We start from the raw sequence: 13035 nt of genomic DNA on the forward strand, positions 1-13035 counted from the left end.
GTGTGTAATCCGGCATTGTCCTGAAGTGCGGGCCCGTGTGGGGGCGGGGCTAAAGTCAGGGGCCGGAGTCAAACGGGACTCACCGAATACATGAGAGCAGCCCCTACAGGAACCTACCAACCTGCCCAGGGGAGGTCACTGCGCCAGCCAGCGCTCCTCTTCTCTCCTGCTTGGCTGCAGACATGTGAGTAGTCACTCAGGCAGCAGGAGACAGACGGCCCTGTCTCTTCCTCTTCCTCAGTGCCATCAGTGACTGCTCTGCAGCATCCAGCAGCGTGCTCCCCTCACTGCACTGTGACAGGATGAGAGAGACTGTCAGCAGCCGCGGCCCTCAGTGTCAGAAAGCGGCCCTCCCTCAGAGGATTTATAAGCAGCGTGGTGGCGTTCAGCTGGCGCAAATCAGCTGTCACAGGGGGCCTAGAAGATCGAACTGTAGCTCAAGTTTTATGGGGCCCGGGCCCCCGCCCCCCCCCCGGGCCCCATAGCGACGGCATACCCTGCCCCCATGGTAGCTACGCCAGTGGGTACATATATTTGCGATGCCCTGGCCCCTGGGGGCCACTTCCGCAGTGCTGGTGTTATGAGCGGGCAATGACCGGGGCAGCTGCAGGGGTTATACTTGTCACGGTATAGGCCTGAGGGCAGCATAGCTGTAGGGGCGGTCTGTGGAACCTGCGGGTGATGATGGGCATGCGATTCTTCGCTGCACCTAGTCAGGGCACCAGTTAGTGGACACCAATGCCGGGGTTCAGTAACAGCGGTTTTATTATAGATGAGGTAACTAGTAGCAACAGTTCTGTCCGGATGCAACCGGGTATATAGCAGGCTTTGACAAATAAAGCAGGAGTGGTGCTGCATAGGCTGTGAGAATACGTGCCGGATGATGGGAGTAGGAGTATGAGAGAAATAGCGTTGCTGGGTGGATTAGCTTGAGAATAATACTTGCTGTGAATCCTTGCAGCGATGAGGAGAGATAACGGAATGACACCCAGATGAGAGAGAAGACTCCGGACACTTGAGCAGGCAGATACAGCCGAAGACTTGAATATAGCAGAGCACCTGATCCACAACTCCTCTGAGGCAGGAGAGGGACGACACACACAACCTCCTTGCTCAGCAGCAAGGGGAAGACTAACTTGTTAGGAGGAAGTGGGAGGTCACATGGTTGCTCCTGGCCAGAGCTAGTCGGCCATTGGAGGAACCATGGTTACAGGTCACGTGATCAACAGCCTTGCATACCACTGTACAATGCAATAATACACAGGAATACATGAGAATATATATGAGAATGCACATTACCAGAGAATACCAGGGGAAAACCAGCAGCAGTTGCAGTGCAAACACTTACCAGAACAGGCATTGACACAGCAATAGAAATGGCCATAATAGGAGTAGTAGTCTGCATGTTCTGGGACACTGCATATTCTAGATATTGTTTGTAGTACATGATCCCAAAGACGCAGAATCCTCTAAAGACTAATAATAGAGATGAGCGAACCTGGAGCATGCTCGAGTCGATCCGAACCCGAACTTTCGGCATTTGATTAGCGGTGGCTGCTGAAGTTGGATAAAGCCCTAAGGCTATGTGGAAAGCATGGATATAGTCATTGGCTGTATCCATGTTTTCCAGACAACCTTAGAGCAAGTTCAGCAGCCCCAGCTAATCAAATACCAAACGTTCGGGTTCGGATCGACTCGAGCATGCTCCAGGTTCGCTCATCTCTAACTACTAACCTTGTGTCAAAGCGTTGCAGTATGCACTGACACTGTGTATTGTAGTGGAAGGTGAGCAAGGTACTACACGTTTCCAGACACAGCCTACAGTGTATGATAAAAAGACAAAAAGCCACACAAAAGACAAACTTGCAAAGACAAGTTTCACCCCACCACATTTTACTTCAACATATGTGGTGTTCAATAACAGCTCCACACAGTGATGCATCATGTGTATGTCTGTATGAGTAATTCACTATTATGCAGATGAGTGGGAGAGAGAACTTGAGTTAGTTGTCACTATGATGGGAGGAAAAATGAACGCATTATATCATTGTTGACAAGGATAAAATAATACATAACTATAGGAGTTTCATGTTCAGAAGACAAAGCTGAGCACATGCAGTGAGTTTATATTGTATCCTACAGTATATCTGATGTATAAAGACGTAGACTATATGCTTGTTATTTCCTATGGTGGCCATTAGATGGCAGTATATCTATGCCAGAGATCTTTAGCCTAAAATTATTACAAAATATTTCAGGCAAGCATAAATATAATTGAAAAAAAAAGTATCGGACTTACAGTACTTATAGGCCTAGGGCTTGATGTGTCAATATTAATGCAGACATTCATATGGTGATATGGCAAAATACAGGCGGAACTAATGTATCCCTCTAATAGCAGCTGTAAATAAACTATGGGTTATTTATGCAGAACTGCATGTTGTTTGATACCTTGGGGTCCATCCACCTAGTGTTTGGACAGAATAAATGCATTTGTTTCATAAATATTTGTATGTAAATGATGACTATTGTCAATGCACATATTTGGTCTTAATTAGAATTATGCCACCACCTAGTGGTGAGAACAGCTAAATGTAGACTAGTAAAATTGTGTGCTCTATAGAGGATAAGATGGACCTCAATGGTTCTATATTTGCAGATGACACCAAGCTTGGTAGTCTAGTACAGTCTATGGAAGATGTGCAGATGTTACAGGCAGACTTGGAAGAAAGGCTATACAAAGTAGTTCTTTTGCTCCACAATTTAAAGGTAGCTTTTAGAGATGAGCGAACCGGGTTCGGGTTCGAGTCGATCCGAACCCCGAACTTTCGGTATTTGATTAGCTGGGGCTGCTGAACTTGGATAAAGCTCTAAGGTTGTCTGTAAAACATGGATACAGCCAATGACTATATCCATGATTTCCACATAGCCTTAGGGCTTTATCCAACTTGCTTAGTGTAAACAGTCTTTCAAAGATTCACCCTATGTGTGAGATGGGCTTAAGCGATCTTAAAAAACGATCATAATAACGATTTTTCTTACAATTTTTCTAACAATTTATTCGTGTAAACACTGATTGTTATAAAAGCCAAATCATTGCTTTATAATCGTTAAACGATTAATTAAGTGAATTATCGCTTTGTGTAAATGGACCATTAGTAGGGGTAAACTGGGAGAGTATCGGGCATGGGTCTCCAAACTGCGGCCCTCCAGCTGTTGCAATACTACATTTCCCATCATGCCTGGATAGCCTAAAAAGAGGTATGTACTCTTGGGGCAGGGACATAATATTATCAGTTTATAAAGCTGTGGTCCTAAAGGCCCTCATACTTTTGCCACTTACAGGTATGTGCTATTGGATCATTTTCCTCAATAAATGACCCAGTGTAATGTTTTAGACTCATTTGTTTGATGTGCTTCTCTTCAACTACTTTTAGGACTTGTGTCAAAATATTAGTTTTAGGTCAAATTTATGCAGAAATATAAAAAATTCTGAAGGATTCACAAACATAGTACATAAATACTTAAAACCCATATAAAAAGATATACAGTCCAATCTGTTACAATACCAACCATAGCGTATATACACTCCTCAAGATTAAAACAACGAGAATACAACTTTTATTATAATTTTTAAATTGTAGTTGTTGTTGTTGACCCAAGTCACACTGGATGGTGAGTGACGCTTATCATTGCTTGCTCCTTGCTGGGAAATTGGAATTATGGAATGTACAGGATTAAAAGACATGTTAATGGTATGCAAATTTTGTCAAAATGGAAAAAAAATATTCAAAACATCTCAATTTATACCGTACTGAGTATGAGCAGCACAAACAGAAATACAGTAGTACCTTCATTTAAGAGTAACCTGGATTAAAAGCTCTTTGCAAGAAGAGCTCACAGTTTTTCAAAATGGCATTACTTTTGGTTTAAGAGCTTCCTGTGCCGGGTGGGAGGGTGAGTACTGTACTCTGACCCATGATAGATAACTTTAGGTTGGGGCTTACATCAGGACTGTGGAGGTAATCTCTTCATAGCTGTAACCCCTCTCTCCCTGCACAGAGAGCGCTGCATTTATGTGCCCACATGTGCTCTGCTCATTCCTTCATGCTCCCTGCAGTCTGTCAGCACTTCTGTTTCCCATCCGCTCTATTCCTGGTATAGTTTGCTGGCACTTACACTCAGACACTAACTCTGCTGTATATAAAGTTTCTGTCTCTGTCCTCTTGCACAGCTCTGTGATTCTCACTTCCTGATTGGTCAATGCTGAACACCCTCCCCCCCTTCTCCATTGGTGTCATGTGACCACACAGACCTCTGACAGCAGCCCTGCTTCTCTCTTCTAGCCTGTTGTACTATGCTCCGTGCCTTATGGGGATCTGCAATTCCATCCTGTATCTACAAACTGCTGCTGTGTTATCAGGTTTATGCACTCACTATACATTATACTCCACATGCTGATTGCTATAATGTACAGTAACTGATATCACATATTCAGCTCTTTCTCATTGTTTGTCTCATCTGTTCTACATGTTATTTAGAATTAAAAAAAAATCATTCTTTTTGGGGTGTGGAACCAATTGTCTGCATATCAGTGATTTCTTATGGGGAAATTTGTTTTGGTTTAAGAGTGGATTTGTATTACAAGCATAGTCCTGGAACGAATTATGCTTGTAATCCAAGGTACCACTGTACATGCACTTAGACTCATTGGCATACCATCAGTGAGGTTAATTGTTGTCTGAGAAATGTTCTGCCATGCTTGGGCACACAAATCGTCAAGATCCACTGCTAGCAGCTGCCTTTACAGTTGCCAACCAATTATGTCCAAGATATACTCAATTGGAGTTAAAGAGGTATTCCACCCAAGAGCTAAAAAAGGAAATGCTTCCAATAGAGATGAGCGAACCTCGAGCATGCTCGAGTTCATCCGAACCCGATCGTTCGGCATTTGATTAGCGGTGGCTGCTGAAGTTGGATAAAGCCCTAAGGCTATGTGAAAAACATGGCTATAGTCATTGGCTGTATCCATGTTTTCCACATAGCCTTAGAGCTTTATCCAACTTCAATAGCTACCGCTAATCAAATGCTGAACAATTGGGTTTGGATAAACTTGAGCATGCTCGAGGTTTGCTCATCTGTAGTTCCAAACCCTAGCTGGTCTTAATCAGTAAGTTCCCCTGAGTATTTTGAGCCATACCCTGTCTTTCTAGCTGCTGCTGTTCCTAAGCTACAAGTTTTTCTAAAAGCCGATCTATATCCAAGATGGCGCGGGCAGTAAACTACATTGACCAGCATGCATTTTACCTCTATAGCTGCATAGTAGCAGTCTATAGCTCTTGCAGGTATCTCATCCACCGACCACATGAGAAGAGGACAGTGTACCTGAAGGTTTTTTTTGTTTTTTTTTTAATCTATCCTGTCACTCTGACCAGATAATAGGTGCCTAAAAATAGATTATTTGCAGATACCTGCTACTTCTTAGATTTACTAAAACATACAGCCTGTTCTTCTTAGTGTTGCAAGTTTAATGTTAGGCCATGTTCAAACACAGTCTTTTTAGTAAAATAATGTCTGTTAGCTTCAGCCTTCAATGATGTCTATTGAAGTCTATGAAAACAATGGCTGTTAGTTCACATATCGCATAGAAAAAAGGCAGTGGTTAACAGAGTCCATCAAGTTAATGTTCTGGACATTTATTGGTGACCTTAATTTAGCGGACAGCGGATGTTATTTTAAGTTGTTCTTATTTTTTTTGTGATTTGCTTCAGAGATTCTAATACAGTAGCAGGCAGGGCCAGACTGGGAGTGAAAATCAGCCCTGGCATTTCAGAGCACGCAGGCCCACTCGCCGCGTGGTGATAAGTTATGAGACGATGTTGTGAGTGCAGCACGGCTACATGTTGTATCATCACGGCCATGACTGGAATTACAGATAATAACACAGTAAATGGGGTCAGAAGCTTCTGTCTCTGTACTGTGTAGCTGAGCTGCAGTTACAGGTCGTCACCACTACACAGTGTACAGAGACACACTGCTTCCGGCCCTGGGCACCGTGTTGAGTTTAACACCACCACCGCATACTGACTAATGCCACCACATACTGACTAATGTCACCACACACAGACTAATGCCACCGCATACTGACTAATGCCACCGCATACTGACTAATGTCACCGCATACTGACTAATGTCACCGCATACCGACTAATGTCACCGCATACTGACTAGTCAGTGTGTGGTGGCATTAGTCAGTGTGTGGTGGTATTAATGTCACCACATACTGACTAATGTCACCACATACTGACTAATACCACCGCATACTGACTAACCCCACCGCTGCTACTGAATAAGATCCTCTGTACACAGATCACTATCACCTTATCCAGTCATATAGAGGTGGACGCAGCTCTACTCAGGTTCTGTACTCCATATACATTACAGTGCAGTTATATTAGGTGACTCACAGGGGACGTCTTCTCTGATCAGAGTTCTTCCCTTTTAATTTTCTTCTCCATCTTCCCTGGGCCATTAGAACTTCTCCGAGCCATGAATCCACAGAATCTGCCAGACAGACATATTAGGCTCCTCACTCTGACACCATCCTCATCTCTATACACACTGCACACCTGTTTTGTCTCCTTTACACCCTCCTTTAGTGGGTAGGCTGACTCTATGTGATCCCATTTTAGTATATGGCCCTCCTCTCTGTCACCCCTCCTTATAGATAGCCCCCCATGTTGTCCCCTTATAGATGGCCCCCTATGTTGCCCCCCCTTTAGATGGCCCCTCCAAGTTGTCCTCTTATAGATGGCCCCCTCTCCCCCAATGTTGTCCCACTCTCCCCTATGTTGTGCCCTTATAGGCCCCCTCTCCCCCTATGTTGTCCCCTTATAGGTGGCCCCCTCTCCCCCATGTTGTCCCCCCCCCTTATAGATGGCCCTCTCTCCCCCCTCCCTTATAGATGTCCCCCTCTCCCCCCTTCCTTATAGATGGCCTCTTATCCCCATCCCCCCCTTATAGATGCCACCTTCTCCCTTCCTTATAGATGTCCCTGTCCACAGATTCCTTATAGATGGCCTCTTCTCCCCCCCCACTTACAGATGCCCCCTTCTCCCTCCCTTATAGATGTCCCCCCCTTCCTTATAGATGGCCTCTTCTCCCCATCCCCTCCCCTTATAGATGCCACCTTCTCCCCCCCCTTCCTTATAGATGGCCTCTTCTCCCCATCCCTCCCCCCCTTAAAGATGCCACATTCTCCCCCCCCCCCCCATTCCTTATAGATGGCCTCTTCTCCCCATCCCCTTATTGATGGCCCCTTCTCCTCCCCCCCCCCCCTCGTGGAAAGCAGGTTTAAAAAAAAAAAAAAACTCACCTAACAACACGCTCCCCTGTCCAGCCTTTTTCCTGCAGCCTCCGTCTGATGCGCGGCTGCCGGGGGTGTTGCATCCTATCCCCGGCAGCGCACGTATCATAGAGCTCTCTGTGGGCCTGTGGCCGCGACTTCCGACACACGTCTCTGTGCTGGAAGTAGCGGCCGCAGCACAAGCCCACAGAGAGCTCTATGCTGCCGGGGATAGGATGCGACACCCCCGGCAACCCGTGCGACACCCCCGGCAACCAGTGCTCCGCTGTGGGCCGGTCCCGTGCTCCTCCTGGCCCAGTGACTCCTTTTCCCTATGGTTGGAGTAAGGAGTCGCTGGGTCAGGAGGTGCACGGGACCGGCCCCTGAAGGCCACAGGCCCTTCTGGCATTTGCCAGAAGTGCCCTATGGCCAGTCCGGCCCTGGTAGCAGGTGGTCTTGTTATGGACTGTGGCATGTCCCATCAGATGTCATATGGACAGGGGCATTGCTTCAAAGGTAAATATTGCTGTTGGTTTAATTCTGATTCCTATCCTAACACAGCTGCAAATACTACAACTCCCACCATTAACTGACAGTATGCAGCCCTTAGGATATGCTTGGATTTGAAATACAAATAAACAGAAAACTTAAGGTTGTCCTCTCAGAAAATACAACTCCCAGCATACCCTAAGAGCTTCATAGATGTAGGGTTATAGTTGCTGGTATTAAAAACGGAGTTCTGGACACGGATACAGATCAATCCAGGATGGGACCAGGTCAGCATGTCGCTTCTCACTGGTTCTTCATTGTGGTCCCCAGGATCACTTCCACTGGTGCCCATGGTACCTCCTGTCAGCCTGTCTCTTGAGTATAGAAGTCCTCCTAAATTCAGGTGACTGGCTAACAATATTATTGCTGTTAAAGTGGTATTGCCAGGGCCGTCTTACCCATTGGGCATGGTAGGTGGCTGCCCGGGGGCCCTTGCGTCCTAGGGGGCCCCTGCCCCAGTGGCAGACCTATCGCATGTGCAGCCGGGGCCCCGAGGAGGAGAGGGGCCAGCTGCGGCCGCTACTCCCTGCCAGGCAAGGTTTTTAAACAGGGGCCTGGGGCTGCTTATAAAGATCTCTGCAGCCAAACGTTCCCTAATCAATTAAAGCAAGCAGGCTGCGGCTGGCTACATTGAGGTACGCACACACGCACGCTCTTCAATTTCCTCAGTGCCTAAGTGAGCAGCTGGAGTTTGGTGGCCTCACAGCCGCCTCCCGACCTCCTAGCCCCGGCACACAGGACCTGTGCAGTGCAGAGAAGAGCAGCACCGTGCACGTGCACAACTGCTGGAGTCTGCTCTCCCCCACCCGGGCAGTAGAGTGGCCTGCACTCCCCCCCCCCCCCCCTCGGAGGACGCAGTAGAACAACCCCTCCCCCCGAGCTCTCACCTGGGATAGATCATCAGAGTGGGAGTGTTCTTGAGTATGCGATGGGGTAAGTGTTCTCTGCTCAGTGTGCTGTGCTATGAAGTAAGCAGTGTGTGCTGTGTAATGGGGTATGTGTGCTGGGGTATGTGTGCTATGTGTAATGGGGTATGTGTGCTGTGCTATGTGTAAAGGGGTATGTGTGCTGTGTGTAATGTGGTATGTGTGCTGTGCTATGAAGTAAGGAGTGTGTGCTGTGTGTAATGGGGTATGTGCGCTGTGTGTAATGGGGTATGTGTGCTGTGTGTAATGGGGTATGTGTGCTGTGTGTAATGTGGTATGTGTGCTGTGCTATGAAGTAAGGAGTGTGTGCTGTGTGTAATGGGGTATGTGTGCTGTGTGTAATGGGGTATGTGTGCTGGGGTATGTGTGCTGTCCTATGTGTAAAGGGATATGTGTGCTGTGTGTAATGTGGTATGTGTGCTGTGCTATGAAGTAAGGAGTGTGTGCTGTGTGTAATGGGGTATGTGTGCTGTGTGTAATGGGGTATGTGTGCTGTGCTATGTGTAAAGGGGTATGTGTGCTGTGTGTAATGTGGTATGTGCGCTGTGCTATGAAGTAAGGAGTGTGTGCTGTGTGTAATGGGGTATGTGTGCTGGGGTATGTGTGCTGTGCTGGGGTATGTGTGCTGCGGTATGGGTGCTGTGCTGCTGAGAGACTGTTTTGTGAATTAAAGTTTATGATAACAATAGTTTGTATTTCTTATTGTAAGTAATTGCACTGGCTAGGGGTGGGGTTGCATAGATGGGGGGGTTTTGATGGTGGCGGCCGGGGGGGGCTGGGGGCCAAATCGCACCTCTGCCCAGGGGCCCATAATGCTGTTAAGACGGCCCTGGGTATTGCTACAATTTCACAGGATAGGGGTTATAAGGAAAGGTGTTATGCCATGGCCCGGGGTGCTGAGGATATTATTATACAGAAGGTGGGCTTCTCCGGTTCACTTGCCACTGGCCAGGAGTGGTGATCCCCATACCTGGACACACGAGCAGTGGCACTTGAAAAGGGTAGAACAACAAGTAGGTGAGGGTGCGGCAATAAAAATAGGACACTTAACCTAGAGTTTTTACTAAAGGACTTCAGTGCAATACAAAATAGTAAGCCAGAACACTTGACAGGTGCAGGTGACTGTAGCGCAGAAAAGTGAAGAAAGTTGCTTAGTGTAGGCATAGGGACCATCCAGGGGGCCTTGTCCAATGCAGCACTGTACTCTTCCAGGATTAGTGTAGAATAAAGTGTAGAAGAAGAATACTCATACTCACGTATAGATAGCTAGGTATCTGACCGCCTTCTGCCCAACCAGATCAGAGAGTGCCAGGCTGGGTAATACGAGCCTCGGGCCTTTACTTCTGTAGGGGGGGGTGTAGCAGACTTCTTTGTCTTAAGCCCCTATTCCATGGGGCGATGCTATTAGTGCTCGTTTGCTCCTCGTTTCCCACTCACTGCCGCCGCCGTTATTCCATGCGGAAGCAGCAAGCGGTGAGTGCGGGAGGGGCGCGAGGAGCTGCCCGGGTGATCGCTAGATCGTCTGGGCAGCCCATAGCATACAGCAGTGGTTTGCTGCCTCCGCTCCTATTCCACGGTGCGACGACAGCAGATCACTGCTGTATCAGTCGCTTGTTTTTCAACATGCTTGAAAGACAAACAACTGCACGATCAGCCGACAAGAACGATGTCGGCTGATCATTGGCTTGTATTCCACGGGACGATTATCGGCCGTAAAGGCCAGTATCCGCTAAATACGGCTAATAATCGTTCCGTGGAATAGGGCCTTTACTGGGGATCAGTTCCTTGCTGTGGTAACTGTCCTGAGAATAGTAGAGAAGGATCCCTGGCATGGACAAGGTGTACCCTAGAGCAGTGTTTCTCTACCTTTTAAGCCAAGTACCCCCATGCGACAAGATGCTCCAGCCGAGTACCCTCAAGGATGCCATCCATTAATAACAGGGTAGATACCAGGGTAGATTCACGTGTATGCTTCGCAGCAAAATCCACTGCAATACTCTGCACTGTTATGGCCTATGGCTCTGCATTCTCACAGAGGATTTTCATCCTGCTGCGAGAATGTAGCCACAGCCTATTTGCCTAATTAGCTGCCGTCCCTTAACAGATCATGCTTACCTGCCTGTACTTCCACCTGCTTCTCCGGCTCCCAGCTCACTGACAGCAGGCAGTCAGGAAACCGGGCGCCAGAGAAGCAGGTGGGATATACCCCACAGAGCTGGATATGTCCCTCTGCAGCCCAATACTTCTCCCCATGTAGTCAAGAGGCTTTCTTCTAAGTAGCCAGATATCTCCCTGATGTAGCCAGACACCTCCCCATGTAGCCAGATACCTTCCCCATGTAGCCAGACAACTCCCTCATGTAGCCAGACAACTCCCTCATGTAGCCAGACAACTCCCTCATGTAGTCAGATACTTTCCCCTATGTAACCAGATACTTTCCCCTATGTAACCAGATACCTCCCCCATGTAGTCAGATACCTCCCCTATGTAGTCAGATACCTCCCCTATGTAGTCAGATACCTCCCCTATGTAGTCAGATACCTCCCCTATGTAGTCAGATACCTCCCCTATGTAGTCAGATACCTCCCCTATGTAGCCAGATACCTCCCCTATGTAGCCAGATACCTCCCCTATATAGCCAGATACCTACCCACTTGCAGCCAGATATCTCCCCATGTAGTTAAGATACCTCCTTCTATAGCCAGACCCCTCCTCGTGTAGCCAGATATCACTGTTCCTTTTCTTCTCCATCTGGCCCAGACCACCATGATGATTTCTTGCAGCAACAATTTATCTCTTGCCAGAGAACGTGCCAAACATCTTAGACGTCTCAGTTTTCCTTTAACTTCCCTCCCTTTTTCCTACCTATAGGCTCCCATATAGTAATAATTCCGCTGTTTGGTGTCATGCGCTGTAAAGTGAGTAGGTGTGTGGATTGTCCTTGTATTTAGGATTCCCCATTTAAAAATAATATCCCCTTCTATGACCCCCCGATATAGTAATAATGCCTCCTGCCCCCATAATAACGCCCACCATTTTACTCCCTCCTAAAGATGAGCGAACCTCGAGCATGCCCGAGTCGATCCGAACCCGAACGTTCGGCATTTGATTAGCGGTGGCTGCTGAACTTGGATAAAGCCCTAAGGCTTTGTGGAAATCATGGATATAGTCATTGGATTTATTCATGTTTTCCAGACAACCTTAGAGCTTTATCCAAGTTCAGCAGCCCCAGCTAATCAAATACTGAATGTTCGGGTTCGGATCGACTTGAACCCGAACCCGGTCTGAGGGAGAAAAGAAGGAAAGAGGAAGAGAGAGGAGATGATGGTGGTGAGAGGAGATGATGGTGGTGAGAGCAGGGCCGACTCCAGCCAAAGCTAGCTCCGACTCCAGCCAAAACTAGCTCAGACTCCAACTCCACGACTCTGACTCCACAGCCCTGGTATATGTACTTGTATGTATCTTTCTATATGTATGTTCAAGTCCATATGTGTATATGTGACTGTATCTATGTGTGTGTGTGTGTGTGTGTGTCTCTGAGTGGGTATATAATGTATGTTCCTGGCTGTATGTACATATGTGACTTTATGCGTGGAAGGGGGGCGCCATGTCAATTCTCGTCTTAGGCGGCAGAAAAGCTAGAATCGGTCCTGGGTGAGAGGAGATGATGGTGGTGAGAGGAGATGATGGAGCCAGAGAGGAGGAGATGATGGGGGCAGAGAGGAGGAGATGATGGGGTGAATTTAGCATGGCTGCCCCATCATCCGGTCCACATTCCAGACCTGTCAGAGCCTGGAGCGGGGTAGCCACGCGCCCCACGACTCATCGCCAGCCCGGTTCTCTGGGAGCTGGCCGGACCCCTCTCAGGTCGCATTAGGACCCTTTCGCCCAGATTATACTTGTGATGCTAAATCCACCCCATCACCTCCTCTCTTGCCCCCATCACTATCACCTTCCTCACCCCGCCACTCCCGGATCCAGCAGCCGCAGGGGGACAGCGCGCACCTGTTGCCCTGCTCCCACTGATCACCCTGACTCTCTCCATCTTTCCCCCGGGAGCATCTCTAAGCCCTGTCCCCCGCAGAACGCTGGAGAGAGCTGCTGCTGGGGGAAAGAAGGAGAGAGCTGCCGCGGTGACTGGTGCCAGGACATTGCTGAAGCAGTGTCCCACCACCCAAAGCCAAAGTTTATTTATTTCCCCCTGCCTCCGGCGTA

Source organism: Dendropsophus ebraccatus, chromosome 1 (assembly GCF_027789765.1).
Source record: "Dendropsophus ebraccatus isolate aDenEbr1 chromosome 1, aDenEbr1.pat, whole genome shotgun sequence".
NCBI classification, from domain to species: domain Eukaryota; kingdom Metazoa; phylum Chordata; class Amphibia; order Anura; family Hylidae; genus Dendropsophus; species Dendropsophus ebraccatus.